The 17117-nt window shown below is 45.0% G+C and overlaps 1 long non-coding RNA gene across 11 annotated transcripts in view; it reads right to left on the bottom strand.

Annotated features, from left to right (window-relative positions):
- Positions 1 to 17117, bottom strand: part of LOC107319941 — a 204153-nt gene that overhangs the window by 17399 nt on the left and 169637 nt on the right. For 8 of the 11 annotated variants that reach the window (XR_004308751.1, XR_004308752.1, XR_004308756.1 and 5 more), the window contains 5 exons: positions 16260 to 16387; positions 15567 to 15705; positions 13136 to 13330; positions 8994 to 9147; positions 6390 to 6540 (listed from right to left, as the gene is read on the bottom strand). This is a non-coding gene — a long non-coding RNA (uncharacterized LOC107319941). Of the gene's footprint in view, positions 1 to 6389; positions 6541 to 8993; positions 9148 to 13135; positions 13331 to 13577; positions 13640 to 15566; positions 15706 to 16204; positions 16388 to 17117 lie in introns of all 11 variants that reach the window. The other 3 variants (XR_004308757.1, XR_004308758.1, XR_004308761.1) reach the window with 3 other exon arrangements.

Genomic DNA, 17117 nt, shown 5'->3' with positions numbered 1-17117 from the left:
GTCCCATCTGGATGCCACCTGGCACCATCTGTTTACACAAAGATTTTTAGGGCTGGGCAAAAACATTAGGAATCAGCTCTGAAGGCTTTGGCCTGGGTCTGTGTTGTTCTATGCAAGGTTACAGGTAACTTTTTTCTGCACATCCACTCCTGGTTTTCCAAGAATGCTCATCTAGATCACAATTATGGTTCTTTGTGCAACATAGGTGGCTACTTCTCTGTTCCCTCTCCACTCCCCATCTCTAGCTGTCACTGTGGTCGATGGCTGCTGAAAAGCCTTGTCCCGCTCCTGCATCTATTCTGAACATACAGGCCAGCAGCACTGGGAAGAAGGAAATGCTGCTGCTCATGTGAGCTCTCCTGAGTGTTGGCACAGCTGTGAGTTTCAGAGCAGAGTGATGTATTTCAGCTGCTGTGAAATTCCTGAATAATCAGCTCATCAAAAAATATCATGCAGAGTTCCCTTGTAGTCCTGTCCAGCTTGCCACCTCGCCTGCCAATAGCTCTGTAGGGTGACCACAGCCTGGCACAGCCCATTAACAGAGCTCTGCACACTCATGAATAGAGCTGGCTGGAAAATGCAATTTTTTTTCATGGGGGGGAAAAAAGTTTATCAGGACAAGAGCCTTTCTAGCTTTGCGCTTCAGGAAGAAGATTTCATCCACTGTTCCTTCCAGCACCCTCCGCTGTTCTCTGTGCTTGTTCCTCCCCACCCCACTTTTTTTGGAAGGCAGCTCCAGGAAAATGAGACTTTCATTTCAAGTAAGTGGCCGTGCATCAAGTAGGGCTGCTGTTTGCCCTACTGATGAGCTCCTTTTGGCTCCAAGGTTGGGAGTCTTGCTGCAGGACATGCGCTGACCTGCTGCCACCTTCTCAATATGTTACTCCTGCATGATGTGCTTGAAGACCTTCACTTTTCACTACTACTACTCAGTCCTGAAAAGATACTGAGCAGCTTCAGAACCACCAGATATAAGGTAACGGCCCTAAGTTAAGTTGCACCAAGAGAGCTTTGTCTTAAATATTACAAGTAAAATTCCTCAGAATGGGGTGGTGAGGCACTGGGACAGGCTGTCCTGTGAGGTGGTGGAGTTACTGTCACTGGAGGTGTTCAAGAAATATGGAAATAATATCATTAACGAGTGACATGAATTGTTGGGGATAGGATGATGATTGGAGGGGAAAAGGTTAGAGTTGTTAAGACCTCCGTGATTCTGTGACTCCAACCTCTGGGGGATGTTAGGTGTTTGAAGGGTAGACCTGTCCTGGCCTCGGCTCTTCTTGGGGATATGGCCTACTGTCTGTACTCTGAGTGGGTGGTCCATACAGGGCCCTAGGGGTCCTCACCAGTGTCACTTTTAGTCACACTATGGGAGATAGATACACACAGTGCACACACATAAAAGCATGCTTTAAACTCAAGCTTCTTACATAATTAAATATGTTGAAATGGCAAACAAGCCATTGAAAAGCAGCAGAAAGTCACGAATCACAAAATGGAAGCAGTTCCTCCTTTCTCCACTCTGGCAGCGCTGATCCCCACTGCAGAGGAGGATTTATTAAGAACAGTCAACCTTCAATTCAGGTATTCTGCCTTTTGTCCTCATATCACAACATTAACATTATCCCCACATAATTTTGTGTATTTAATTTTACAATAGACTGTGCCAGTGAGCACTGCCTGTAAATATTTGATCACTGCCATTCCTCTAGGATTATCTTATCAAGAGTAAAGATATTAAAATAGAAATCTTGTCATGTTACTGCCTTTATACTTACAGCCTGAGAGATGATTGACAGAAAATGAACTGCCTGAACTAGCTCTAAAGTGTCTTTTCACTGAAAGCTTCAATGCCAGAGGCTATAGAAGAAAAGGTAGCAAGTCATCAGAAACTAATGCCTTGCTGTAGTTACGGAGCTTTTGTACTGAAGATTAAAAATATGAATCTACTAGGGCTATTTTTACAAGTGTAAAATGGTGGTGGTCTTTTTGTATCTTTTTGCCATCTCTAATGAGCCTTAAGAAGAGCTTTCCCTTTCCTCCCTGTACTTGAATATTCGATGCAGCCTACCCGCAGCTCTCAGACACGAGCTGATATTTTGTGAGAGTAAGCTCTTGACTTATCTAACCTGCAAAATTTATTTTACATGACAAAATGGATTGCAAGCCAGGACTGAATGTTCCTGCCTAACTTGGAATATCAAACCACAATAGCTAAAAGTCCAGTTTTGTATTTATGGCCAGTTAAGACACACCAGTAATGCAGTTGTAATGTTACAAAATTGCTCTGAAATTGTCATGTGTTTGAGGAGCATGGTGCTGCTGCAAATTATATACATAGCCATTCCCTGAGGGCTCAGCCAGCCCGTGCTCCTGCACAAGGCAATGAGAATTCTGCTGGGTTAAGGACCCAAGCACCAATTCAGGAAAGAGCCTAAGCATGAGCAAACTTTAATCACAAGCTCTTGCTCCTCAGAAATCAATAAAGACTTCAGTAAACTTGAGCAAGGTCTTAAGTAAGTGCATGCTGTTTTTTGAGGGGGGTGCTGGTTTCACACCCCTGCAGCACTTGCACCTGCACAGTGAAAGGGCTGACAATTCCCAGCACCAGGAATAATTCTCACTCTGTCCTGTCGTGGTACTAGAGGGCAGGAGGGGTTGGTTGGTTCACAGATCTGTCCCACCGCAGTGGCAAACTGGAGCCACTGCCATTAAATCATTCCAGTCTCTCAAGATGGTGACAAAGTGTGAGTGTCTGATGACCACATTTGGAGGGGCTGGAGGAGGAAGTGTAGCCTTTGAGCACTGTGCTTTGGCCAGAGTGTTGCTCCCACTTTATTTCCCCTGTAACATGAACAACTGTACAAAATGAAAATAATTGGATGCTAAGCAGCCTATTACCATGCTGATAGGAGAGGGATTTACATGGGTGACTACCATTAGTAGTAATGTGTTGTCCCCTCCATGCCTTCCCTGGGCTCTCAATGCAGAAGAAATTGTCCTTACATTTCACTCAAAGGAAAGGTCAAGAGCTGTGGTTTTGTTCAGTGCACTCGATATATTCAATTAAAATACACTGGCATGTTCATCAGCTATTAACTGTCTTTGCAATAGCTGTAATTAAACAAATGGTTAGGTGGAAAAGGAAATCCTTCAAGAGGCAAGCAGGAATTTCCCTAGTCACCGTAGTGGGTTTCTTCACATACATTGACTCAGCCAATGGGACTCTTCCTTTCCTTGCTCATGGAGTAAAGGGATGTTTTACCTCTAACAGCCACAATTTTGCTACAGAGAGGAGGTGAGAGTGATGGGTGGCACAGTCCCTTCCCAGCAGCAGATACACAGTGTGTCAGGCAGGAAGGCACTTGCAGGTATATCACATGAAGTTTCACTTAACATGGATAAGAGAGAGAGAGTGTATGATAGAGTTGACAGCTGAGTTTTGAGCAAACTCAGGTTTCACAGACTTGAGCAGCCAGTGACCTCCCATTCAGTGAGCAGTAGGGAGTTAAAAGCCACACTCTTTGCTTTGAAATCTTCCTTGGAAGGGACTAAAATTAAGAAAAAAACGAACTGAAGGAAGGAAAAAGTAATTACTTGAGCCAACTAGTCTAATTATATAGACAGAGTAGAGCACTCATTGGCACTCTAAACATGATGGATAGTGGGGAAATGGAGACATAGGAGAAAATAACACGGGCTGAGGAGCTAGTATTCCTTGTGCTGCAGAAGAGTAAGGAATTTATATGATGCAGACTTGGAGACGGATGGAGGCAGAAAGAAAAAACAGAGCTAGAGCATTTAAGAAACTGACAGGGAGGAGTAGTAACTGCAGCAGACCCTGGTCTGATGCCACCACTGCTTTTCACCATGGAGGCAGAGAAGGGAGGAAGGAAAAGGGAAGAAGAAAGGAAAGAAGGCATACATCCTTTTCCTTAGATTACATTTACATACATTAATTCAAAATTTACTAAGTAATATCAGCATAATACCAGTCTATAAATTATGCATTCCCCTTCCTATTGCAATGTGTAAGTTAGGTGTAAGCGCTGTGAGGATTCCTGAAGGTTACTTCCCATTTCTGTGCCGCATAAAGCAGCATTCATTCAGCAGAAACGAGTGACTAATTACTGAAGTTACCAAATTGCTTCCCTGGCCTGCTTAGTAAATGTGCTTCCCTGACTTCAGCAAAAGCAGTTTTCTTCAGTGGCTTAGTCCATCTTTGCAAAACAGGACAGCAGAAAGAGACCTTTGCCAAAAGCAGGCATTAGCATGGAATTAAGCTTGAAAATATTAATGGATAGTTAGTTATCCAGAAAATAATTATGACATGTTAAAAGTCTGGCCATCTCACATAGACCACTGCAAGAAATAGGACCTCTTTCATTGCATAGAAACAAAAGGAGAATCCTCACAAAGTCGCTTTCCTCATCCTCTTACCCATGTGTGTTAGCAGTGAAGTTGATACCTCATTGGAAAAAGGGAAAAAAAGGTGCATAAGGTAGAAGATAGAGCATCCATTATCCCCTATCACGGATACCTGCTGGATCAGCTGCTGTGTCGAAAAGCAGCTGCTACAGAGAGAAAGAAGCTCATTGGCACCTTGCTGCAAGGAGTGGTAGCAGTTCCAGTGGAGGTGCCCCCAGCACAACCTTCGAGGTGCAATCCTCCTGCTAAGGGTGCCTGTGGTTACCTGAGCCAGGGCTAAATCAACACCAGTGCTGCCTGAAATGTCTGGAAAATCCACTTACGCATGATCCTGGCCATGAGCAGGGTGCTGGGGGGGGGCAGATCACAGCACGAAGCTGTACGATGCACCTCATGCCACATCTTAGAAAGCTTTGCAGAGCTACAGCAATCCCTCTGAGGGAATTAGAAGCGCTTGAGCTGATTATTCAGATAAAGGCACAATGAGATAAGCTGTGGTATCATCAGAAAGGGTGCAAAACACGGTCACACGAGGGAGAGCTGGGCAGGATGTGAACTCTATTTAAGCAGTCCCCGGGTAAACCAGCTCGCAGCCGACTGTCAGCTCCCTTCGAGCAGTGCCTTTGATTGCAGCGCTCCGTGAAGGAGCACTTGTCACTTTTTATCGAAGGAGAGGGGAAGAAAGCAAGGCAGCCCGCTGCCGGGAGAGGAGATGCCACTCACTGTTCATCACTGCTATAGACAGCTGCGCTGCCCTGGCTGCTGGTGATCAAGGAGCAAGAAAAAGAGAACTGCACAAGACTGCAGTGAGCACAGAGTGGGGAGGGAAGGCCCCACAATCTGCTCAGATCTGGTACCAAAACATCTGAGCCATGGGATGTGGGGGCTGGAATAAAGGGCAGGTTCAGGGTGACCCAGTGCAGAGCAGAGCTGTAAGTCCTCTTATAAATAAATGTTTTGGCTCTGTTTGGCGGGGGCTGGTTGGACTTTCCAGCATTGTGAGTGTTCATGGCAAGGGAGCAAAGCCACAGCACAGCCTGTCCCACACCTCTGCCTTCCCCTGGCATCAAGATCAAAGCTGTTCAATGAAATCTGGCCTGGGGGATGGAATTCCTCACTCACTGTATTAAAGCACTCTGATTGTATCTTTGTAAGCCAGCCCACTGAAGACAACAACACAGAGGGCACAAATGCTCAGGTAATGAGAGAGCATCTTTTCCTGCCTTTGTTTGTCAGAATCCTGCTTGGTCTAGATAACAATCAGCAAACAGAGAGCCATGCACAGAAGGCTCAGAGAAAGTCCAATTTCCCCTCAGCCACTGGTGCTTATACTAAGAGCTATTTACTCTGGCACAATAGAAGACACCAGAGATGACAGCAGTAACTGAAAAGACGGAGGCAGTGACTCTACAGACATAGAACAGACCAAATGCAAGGCAGCGTTAGAGCATTCCCATAACCACAAAGCAAAGCATTTCCCACCAGAGCCAGGAAAGCTGATATTTAAGAGCTGGGTCCTGCATACAAACCAATTTGCTTCTGTTGTCTAGTTGCTTACAGCAAAGCAGAAAATATTTATACCTAATATATTTTTTTTCCTAAATTCAGCTTAGTTTGTGCCAAATTTGTCCAAAAAACCTGTGCAGATTCCAGTAAGACTCTCCAGACGCATTTCCCCACCTCCCATCTCCTGGCCACCACAGGGCTAGGCAGGAGTAACAAATGTTGCACATGTCCTAAAACAGTGATGGATAAAGTCACCAAAATCACTTATCCACTTGCTTTAGCAGCATTAAAGTGAGATAAACATAATGTGCTGCCGAGGGTGACTAAGAGGAGATCAGATTTTTTGGTTGTTGCTAGTGGTCATTAAACAGCAAGATATCCTAATACACACTGCATGCACTCATGCTGTACTTCTCTATTCATATGAGCACAGGGGGTCACACAAAACTGCTTACCAGTATCACCGTGTCTCAGGGCAGCATGTAGCCATCCAGCTCCAAGGCAGAGACCCACTGTGCTAAGGTATCACACAGCCCCTTTGGCAGCAGACAGTGCCACCTTCTAAACAGGCAATCAAAGGATGCAGGAGCAAGCAGAGGACATCCCCTGGAAGAAGCAGAAGTGAGTGACTCCATGCCCTGAATATTGAGTTATCATCTGGACCTGGCTACATTTCCCTAAGACTCACTTCTGTTCATCTCACTGGTGGATAGGTGACATATGGAAGCCTTTCTGCTCCTGGCTGCTTTGCCAGAGGTCACAACCCTTTCTTTTCCCCTGCTAAGGTGGGGGCTGGTCCTGGAAGCATCCTGGGTTCTTCCTATTTTATCTATCTGCCTTGTGACTGCATTAGCTCCCCACTGTGCACCGACACAAAGGGGAAGGACTCCAGGAAGAAGCTGCCAGCTTCAAAACCACAGAACATTTTCCTAAGGTAAAAACTCCACTACAGAACAGGGCTGGATTGTGCTGCAGGCACCGATCCCATCAACATCCAGCTGTCTATGGGATACTCCCAGCAGCACGGAGGGGACTCTCCCATGTCCCAGGGCGAACAGATTCATACAAAGGGCAAAATGATCACAGGGAGCAGTTCTGCAGTCTATGGGGACAGGCTGGTGCCCACCAGGGGACAGGTGGCCAGAGCCAGCCCTGCCCATGACGCAGTTGTTGGGGTGCAGGTGGGTGTGCACTGCCCACAGGCCGCATCTGTATGCAGCACCTCTGCTGTGTAAAGAAATGAAAATCCTTTTTCATTGTCTTCTGAGGGTTGAGAGTGTTTGGTTTTTTTTTGTCCTTTTTGTTCCTTTTTGTTTTTAAGAGAGACTGCAGATCTTGCCTGTCCCAGGAAACACATTATAAAACTGCAATTTGCCTGTCTTGGCTCTCTCACCCCAGCACTGACCCTGAAGATGAACTCCCATGAATAAGTCTAATCCTGTTTTTCATGTTTCCCCAGGTAAATGAATATTTATGAATCTTTTCTCCAGAGCCGAAGCACGGCCCTTACAACCGGCCATGATAGTTCAATTTGTTCTCTTGCCAATTCTTCAAATTGTTTTGTTGTTGTTGTTGTTCTTTTTGAAACTAAGGGAAGAAAAAGAAAATCTCATTCCCGGTTGGTTCTTATCAAAGTGTGTGGGGCTTTTTGGTTGGTTTTTGTTGTTATTGTTGGTTTGGTTGGTTTTTTTAAGCTCAGCTGGTGCTTGGAGGCTTTCGAGTCAAGCCTGAATGATTAAAATGTGGTGCTACTGACTTGTTTTGTGTTTGTATTAAAATATATATATATATTAAATGCACTATTTGTGTTTTCCAAAGAGCCAGTCAGGTCCCTCTGATTGACCACGCCATCTAAGTTTGAAATTCATGGTGTGCTCAAAACATATGCCAAAAGGAAGAGTTTGCACAGAGATTAATGGAAAAGTGAAGGTTAGAGACACAGCCTCTAGGTTCAGTGCCTCCCAACGAACTGTATTAGACTGTAATCATGACAAAGCCAGGTCTTAATATCCTACTTTCATATAAGAGAGGAGATTTGTTCTTATGCCTACTGTTTATTTAGCTTGCCTAAATTCAGTTTGAATAGCAAAACAGCTTTCCCAGTTTAGCTGTGCTACCAAGTCAAGGTCATTCCCCTTAGAGAAAGATCAAGATTCTTTATAAGGGAGGGGAGAAGAAAGAAATGACTCCCGCAGTGACTGATCTGCTGAACATCATTAGAGAAGGGTAAGAGATAATCTAAACATGCTCTGTGCTCTATTGACTCACATGGGTGCTTTTTGAGTGTGAAACAGAAGGAAGTTATGCGATTACCTTGAGAGAAAAAACATTCCTTTAGCAGTATTTGGAAATAAAATAGGGTTGGGAAGGAGGAAGGATCCTGAAGGACTCTTACAAGCTGTGTGTTTGTGAGTCAATAAAGCAGTAAAGAAATGCAACTCTATTGATTTACATTATGTGCTACTTCCCAGGTGAGAGTTCAGCCTTTTATAATGTTTTTCATCCGATGTTTTCATATTTTCTATAGAAGTTAGATAGCACTTAATAGCATGTACTTATTTAGAAATAATAACTGTTTGTGTTTAAACTCATTATGCTAAGATGTGCCTCTTGTTCAGAGGCTCCTTGGAGAAGCATATAGAAACTACCACTGGCGAGTTTAACTTGGTTTAACTTAATCTGCAGGAGGCAGATTTTGTGTTAGAGAATCCCACAAAACTGAAGCCATTGTATTGACTGCTGTGAATTTATCCCTGGGGGAGGGGATGGAAGAGAGAGGGAAGGAAAAAACTATCTTAGAAATAAGAAATAAAATAATTATTATAATAAAACCCTTCTTTTTCCTGCCTCATTTGGCTGGACCATGCTCTGAGCACACTGATCCAGCTGTAGATGTCTCTGTTCATTGGAGGTTGGTTGGACTACGTGACCTTTAAAGGTACCTTCCAACTCAAACAACTACATGACTTTGTGACTCTATACCATGACTGCTGACTCTGGGTGCAGCTCCCCACACCCCTTTTCCCCACCATTTAGCCAACAGCAATCAGTGCCCTTACCTGCAGCCAGAGGAGATGCTTGAAGAGGGTGCGATGCAAACCAGAATCCAAACCTCGATGACCCATCAAGGAACATTGACATTGCAGTCAGTCCCAGGAGAGTTCTGTCTGCTCCTCTGCCAGGCAGCTGGTGTATCTGCTGGTTATCATTGTTCTAAATCAAAGCAGAATTACCATAATTGCTCAGGTTTAGGTTTGTTTTTACATGCTGATGACACTGGATTTTATTACGCCACACTCTAACTGAGCTGGCAATTCAGCCCAATTTCCAAGACCTTGCTCACCTCTGCTCCATTGCAACAGTGTTAAACAGCAACTTTATTCAAAACAATCCCAATTGTTGCAGGAACACATCTGAATTCAGCCATATGTCTGTCAATACAGTGGGCTGTCTTTACTTCTGCCTTCCTCAGGAGACAATCACTGCCTGCTGGGACTTTATGCAGAGATTGCTACTTGCTGTGCATACACTGATGCAAAGAAAGAGCTTCGTAATTTAAATAACAGACTTGGGAACTGATGACAGACACAAACATGGTCATTCACTCAGCTGTGGAAAACTGCAACTAAGGCTCCAACAGGAGGGTAGAAGAAACATACTGCTTCCTTTGAGGACCAGAAACACAGCCTGCTGCCAGAGCTATCTCAGGTACGATGCTACGCTTATAAAGCAGCACAGAGTGATCCCCAGAACAGAAGGGGTTACATGGTGCCCTGGCTGAGCAGAAGAGACTTGTTCCTCATGTTCATCTCACCAGGCCAAGGCTGGACACAGCCCCAGTGCCACATGGCTGCAATTACAGCAATTCTATGGAAAACCCTTGTAAATACCTTTCCAGGTGAAATCAGCCTCTTTAATCTGCTGTGTCCCATTTGCATAGCAAGAAAGGCTTTGGTTGTTTTTTTTTTTATAAGGGTGATAAATGCTATTTCCTTTTGCAGAGAAACAAAGACTCTGACAAGGCCCTTAATCACCAAATCAGTATAAACAACATTACAATACATTAGACTTGGAAATGCTAAACTGTGATTATGCAACAACTAATTAAATTAGTACTGACAGCTTTCAAAGAGTAGGAGAAAAAGGCACAATGCATCCCTTGCTTTCAGGGATGGCACTTCCTAGAAACAGCAAAGACACACAAGCTGCAAGCACTTTCCATCTGGGAACGAGTCCACCCATGAAACACCCACAGCTGAAACACAAGCCTCCACTATAACAGAGAAACCATTTTGCAAAATGGAGCTGAGCCTGATCAGCATTGAGCAATAAGCAACAAGTTGAAGCCCTCCTTAAAGTGAAATCCAAGCTACTAGTCTTCTAACAATAACTTGAGTGTAATTGTTTGGGAAAAATGAAAGCCTTCATTTGGCTGAGGAATGGCATAAAACCTACTTGTGAACATCAGCAAGACAAACTAATTATTCATGAGTAGTGTTAATACCCTTTTGAGGGTCCTTAAAATAATTCAAAGTTTCTATGCAGTGCAGGTCCCAACCTGATTCCAGTGATGTCAACAGTGCAGTTTGCCTGTTGCCTTGGGTAGGACCCAGAGGGACCTCATACAGTGCCTGCATATCCCAGCTCTGTGCAGGCCAGTAACTGTGGGAGCATGCAGCCTAGGCGCCCCGACCATCACTGCACACCCATCCCAGTGAACAGCAGTGATGGTAGAAATGGAACACCTCCTGACCCCGTCCCTATGCAACACTTGTGAGCTTCTCCAGATGCTGTTTACTATTAAGGAACTTAATTTACATGTTAATAACACCAGAAAGCAGGATGTGAGGGAGAGAGACATTTGAAATTTCTACTTGAAATCTTGTCAGAATTGGGAATTCTGAACTTTTTCCAGTATGCTCAAAACAAAATCCTCCCATTAATCTTCCTGCAGGTCTAATTCTCCTCTTTGGGAGGTTCTTGCAAGTGGCTGCATTTTACTCCTGACTGTTTTTCCTTTTTATCACTGAGGTCCCACCTGTGCCCAGAGGAGCAGAGCTCACTGCTGGGACTCTTTTGCACTGCCAGCGTCTCTCACTCAGCCTGCATCCCTGCTTGCATTAAGATGTGCTTTCCTCCTCCTCCCTTGTACTGAGATCAGCACGCATGAACACAGTGACGGGCTCTCTGCTGACCCAGCCACTCTCTTCCCAGCATAGATTTGGGATTTTCAGCATATTCTTGTTTATCACCTTTTGCTTTCAGATACTGAACTTTGTGAACATATGGAGAGATGTGGGTGGAACGAGGCTGAGCACCTATGTGTGCTTATCTGGGAGGAAAGCTGTGGAAGGAGGGAAATCGCACTACTAGCATCCTTGCTAATACCCATTCATCACCTAAAAAAAACCCCACAACCCTAATAAATCAATAAAATCACTTTCTTCCTCAAACAACAGCAGCCAAAAAGCTCATCCAGTGTTGTAGGTCTTCGTGCTTTAAGCTTCCCACCCCACAGCACAGTACAAGCCAGCAAAGCTTGCACGAGCAGTATGAAAAATCAGCTTAGGAGACAGCAGAACTGCAGCAGAAATTATATTTTCTGTATTTAAAATACTTGGTAATATTGGCCAATCTCATCAGCTTGGCGCATGTGCTTACCTTGATGTTGCATGGTCAGGGCTTGCTTAAGTTATAAGCTTAGCTTTTTTCCACATCCCATCACTGCTAAGCAGCCCAGCCTATTCATTTGTGCATGAAAGGACACACACCCCTCCCCAGCAGGTCTTCCTCAGCATGAGCGCAGAGGTGACTTGGAAAGTGATAATTAAAACAAAACTCTCAGGGCCTCTGCAGTCACACATTCAGAGGTGTGGGTAGGGGCCCTTCCTTCCTCCCTCCCTCCCCTTCCCAAAACACAAGGTTGAGCATTTTATCATGCAACACAGCCTGGACCAGGAGCTCCAAGGATGCTGGAGGTGATGGCTCAAGTCACCTGTCCGCTCTGTGTGGAAATGTGGGCCTCTCAGGTTTGCTGTGTGCAAAACACTCCTCTCTAAGCACAGCTGAAGTCAACTTTCCGTCCTCATAATAGATGCCAGATAAACAAACCACTCGTACAATAACAAAGAAATATCACCAGCGCCAGAAAAAGTCCTGCAGCCAGCAACTCTCTCCTGCATATTTTATCTTATAATCCACTGCGCTAATACTTAACCACCACACCAAGCAGGTGGAAGTTTGAGGGCCATTGAACACTGTGAATTTTCCCAATGTATCACAATTACAGAAACACCTGTGCTAAATAACTTTGTGCTGATCCACTGTGAAAATTCACAGAGTGCTCAATAGCCCTTGAAATTTCTCATTTCTAACCAGGGCTGGAGTGGCTGAGTGCTCACACATTGCAGCACAGCACAAAGCAGGTAAGGACACTGGTTCAGGACCTCATAAAGTCCCCTTTCTCTCTAGCTGGAAGTTATGCCGTCCCCATTATTTTCAGGCTGCTCCTACTTTGTCTCTACAATTATGCTCACTTGGAGTCAGGTGAACTGCGTTGTATGAGCAGAGTCCAAACAGCACCCTGCTCCCTTGTCCCTTTCCCCCTGCCCAGCAAAGCTGCCTGTCTCAGAACCTTTCTTTTCCACTGATGAGACAGGTGTCCAATGAGAGGCACACAGGTGTCTGGGTTATAACAGGCTGATCATGAGCCCAAGGCATCCCTCTCCATACTCCCCATCACACTCTCACAGAGACATCAAAGCAGGACCAAGAGCTCAGGACAGACCCAGGACAAACTTGGCCTTGGGATGCACGGGGTGGGACCAGGCTCAGCAACCAGCCAGGAGGTCTTTAAGAACAGTACAAGACATTAACAACATCAGCCCTGTTGCATCAGCTGGAGAGGAAGCTGAGAGGAAATTGGAGATATTTCAGCAGCAGAAGCAAGAAGAACAGGAGGAGGCTGATAAATAGTGGGGAGCCAGAGACATCCAGTCCATTTAGTCTGTCCCCGGGAAGGTGAAGAGGTGACTTGAGAGTGGTCAACCAGAGACAGGAGTAATAGGATGAGGCCCTTTAATCTGACACAAAGGCATCTTGAGATGCAGTGTCTGAAAACCAAAGGCATTTCTACAGAGACATAAAATTGTTCTTGGTGCAGAACAGTTAAGGCAATTAACTAACCACCGGAACAATTTACCTGAGGATACAGCAGATTCTCTGTCACTTCAGCGCATTAGATTGGACCTCTGTGGGACATCTGCGCTCCACCAGAGCATCTGGGCTTGATGATGGGGGTGTCATACAAGGAATGCTGCCTCTGTGTGCAGTTGGTGTTTGCTTCTGCATACTGAGTCCAGAACAGGAGTTCTTTCAAAGTCAGTGATAGCAGTCACTAGATACAAATACAAAGGGGAAGAAAAAGCACAGAAGTGAGAAAAACTTGGAAAAAACAATGCATCTCATCAGATGTCCCCAGAGCCTCACAAGGCAGCCCAGCAGTGTGCTCAGCCCCTGCTCTCTGCCAATTTCCTGCTCAGAAAAGAGCAGAGCAGAAGAAAACCATCTGTACACAGACGGATGGAGGCTGAGCATGTCCCCTCTGTCCCAACCCTGCTCTTCCCCACAGGGCTATGCAGTACCTCCACACCTGCCAGGCTGTAGTTTCCACATGCTGGCTGCTCACTGGCCACATCCAGCTCACCTGTGGGAATGCATCAAGGAAACACTTTGGTCTGAGCCACCAGGTCCATGCCAATAAAAGTGACTTTCGAATGCATGAACTGCAAGGCGTCCACTGATGCAAGAGACCACTCCAAGTATCAGTTTTCTAGTTCTTAATGGGTAACAGAGTTTTATTTGGCTTGTTTCTGAATGATTCCTCCTACTTCCTGATCTAGAGAGCTTTCGAATCTCACAGTGAGAGCTCTCAGTATCATTGCTCTTCAAGACTTTGAAAATCAAACCAAACCCAAAACCAACCAACCAAACACATACACAAAACACACACACACACACACAAAAAAAAAGCCCACAAAAAATAAAACCAACACACAAAACCCAACATCTGCAAACAGTCGTGCAGGAAGACAGCCAAAATCTGATCATGAGCATTAACATTTAACTACTGCTGTATTTCACTGTGTGCCCGCACATCTTGTACAAAGGCAGACACCCTTATGCTCCACGTCCCCTGCAAGTAAGCAAGTACACATGCTCCATTCATAATTAATGGCCCGGCTTTCCAAAAACATTAACAACTGCATCTGCTTCTGCCTGTAGAGGATTTGGTCCTACAGGCTTGGCTTCACCAAACTAATGCTCTGCCTGCAAAATAGCCAGCTAAGAGACACTGGAGCCTGCCTTTATCACCTGGACTCCAGATGCACCCAAACCAGCATCAAACATAACCACAGTCATCCTATGAAATCAATGCTGGCTTTTCCATCCATTTCAAAGGTGATATGTTTGGACTTAAATATTCACTTTTCTGAGGTGCTTAAGATTGGGACTAAACCCTTGCAAAGCTTCAAGCAAGCACGGAGCCTTCAGCACCCCTGTAGAACTGTACTCCTACATTATGTCAAGCCATTCCACAACCCCCGAGGGTAGATGGACACAAAGCAGAGCCGTGTCTGCACCAGGCATTCTGCACTTCTGCACTCAGCAGGCAGCAGTGATGTTCTGGGCAGGGAGGTTCCTGCTAAAAGGTATTGAAAACCACCCATAGATGAGCCAGTTGGATTTATTTACTTCTTCTCCTTCCCATGGAGTGAGATATGCTCTGAGTAGATTTGCTTTGATAGAGAACCAGAGAAAGAAAGCCTCACCAAAGCTGCTTTCCTGCTGCCAGAGGACTGCCTCCAGTGAGCTTTTGGCTTTTAAGAGGAGACAAAACTGTTGGCTAGTGCAGACATGACCTGAAAATAATCCTCCATTCCTCTTCCCGATAGCTTTTATTTCTGCTTTTCTCCACCCAGTAAGATCCCTCCTGCCCCTTTCCTCCCAGAAAGGAAAAGGGAAGCCTGGCTGCACTGGGAGTTACAGAGGCTTTCAGCTCCTGGTGTGCCATATAAGAGCCTCATACATCAATGGGGTAACCACATCCCATGGCCCACAAGTTGGTACAGATGGACAATGGCAACTGCCCTCAATGGCATTTAGCTCAGCCACGGACATTGCTCACCAACACCCATCGCACCCCATCTCCACTACACAAAGTATTACAATTCCTTAATGAGATGGGAAGGAAAAAAAAAAAAAAGAAAATAAGGTTATGTCTTATATCCTTAGACTAGATCTCTTCTCTCAACAACCACCATCCTCTCAATGATGAACCTAAGCAACAAGTTGAAACTGGTCCTGGAACCCAGCTAAACATCTTAAGATGTCCTTCTCCATAGCTATTACTATAAGCTTTACTTGACTTTTCCACCCAACCCATGAAGCTACTGTCAGAAGCAGTGACTGTCCACAGACATCAGTCCTTGCAAAAAGCATACCCGTAACTGACAGCTTAGAGAGGAGACCCCTGAAAATACCATACACAACTTTAGAAATAAAACTTCTTTGTCAGGATGCACCATACAGGTTAAATAGACTTTGACCAAAATAAAAATACACCATAATACCTTTCCTCTGCTTTCACCTCTCCGTTGTCTGTCTCACATTTCATACGGTTCATCCTTCATTTGCAGTGATCTGTGAAAACCTCTAAAGGGATGACATGGAGGGAACAAAGCTGGATAAGATCCTGGAGTATTTGCCAAACTGACAAAAAATATAGAAGAGAAAACATCAAGCCCAGCCAAGTCAAATATCAATCTACTTTTGTGTGCTTTGTTTCATTAAGTTTACTTTATGATTCATTTGTAACAAACTGTGGTGGATAATGAGTACTTGCATCAGAAACCTTTGTGTGCTTAAGAAATCCCTCTCTCTACACAGAGAAGAACTGGATAAAAACAACAGAGCCCTCTCATTTGAAAAAGCCCTCGGTGGTCTAAGCACGAGCAGAGATCTCTTAAGCAGCGCTGAACAGGGAGCTCCAGCTATGAAGCACTCACGTCAACACTGAAGTATTCAAGCCCTGTGGAGACATCCCAGCCCATTCTATTCAAGCCTGCCAAGATGCCCTGTAAGCACATCTCCAAGCATGTAGTGGTTTTTGGGCAGCTGCTTCCTGGGTGGATAGCCCAGGAGATACCCACAGTCAGGCATGTCATGCATACAACAGCTCTCCCAGAGGACACAGCCAACCCCAGCTTACACATCAAATCACAGCAGAAGTCTGAAGCTGCAGAAGGTTGAATTCACTGACTCACTGGTCTTGGTGGCAGTCTATCAATGCAGGATCAGGTCTAGATCCACCAGAGTCTATCCAGGCCCCTTTCCACCACAGCTTCAGATCTCCAAGCACACGTCCCATGTGGCAAGCTGCTCACATTTCAAACTGGATGTGACACATAGACAAATAGGAAGGGAAAGCACACAGTAAGCAAAAACACTTTGAAACAAAACAAGATTAATAGACTAATTCATTTCTCATGCAGAAGTTAGCCCTTTAAACAGATAAATTCCCACTTCTCTCTGGTTTTCTTTATACTTCATAAGTGGTCCTACAACTAATCAGATCAATGCCAAGACATCAGACTCTGTCAAATTCCTCAAAACTTGTGCTATTCCCAGGTTGGGCCTGTCATTTGACTCCTTCAGCCACAACCACAGGAAAGCAATTGCACCTCAGCTCCTGCCAACCTGCAAGAACTGCTCTGCTATCAATAACTGCAGCACTGAAGAGAGTGTCTCCCATATGACAGGCAGCTAGAAACGAGCTGATCCAGCAGGAAAAAAAAAAAAAGCACGAAGGACTGAACTGCAGGCAAGCTGCAGGTGTTCAGATAATTACAAGAGTATGGCAAACTGTGGGAACAGCACACGCTCCTAAAACGACAGCACAGGCTTTAATACTTCCATTGCACATCTGTGCATCAGTGTCTCACTCCCCCCCGCCTCAGCATTTTGAATGTACAGCGGAGCTGTGCAAAGCCTTTGGGTGAAGATCCAAACATTCAGCAAAGAGATAAATGGTGTGACAGCCCACTCTGCCCCAGCATGGTCCCCACTGGGCACCCTCAGCTCTTTTTGCTCCACAGGAGATAGAGCACAGCACACATTTTGTG

Source organism: Coturnix japonica, chromosome 12, assembly GCF_001577835.2.
Source record: "Coturnix japonica isolate 7356 chromosome 12, Coturnix japonica 2.1, whole genome shotgun sequence".
NCBI lineage: Eukaryota > Metazoa > Chordata > Aves > Galliformes > Phasianidae > Coturnix > Coturnix japonica.
Note: the sequence above shows the minus strand (reverse complement) of the source record. Positions and strands in the feature narration are given on the sequence as shown.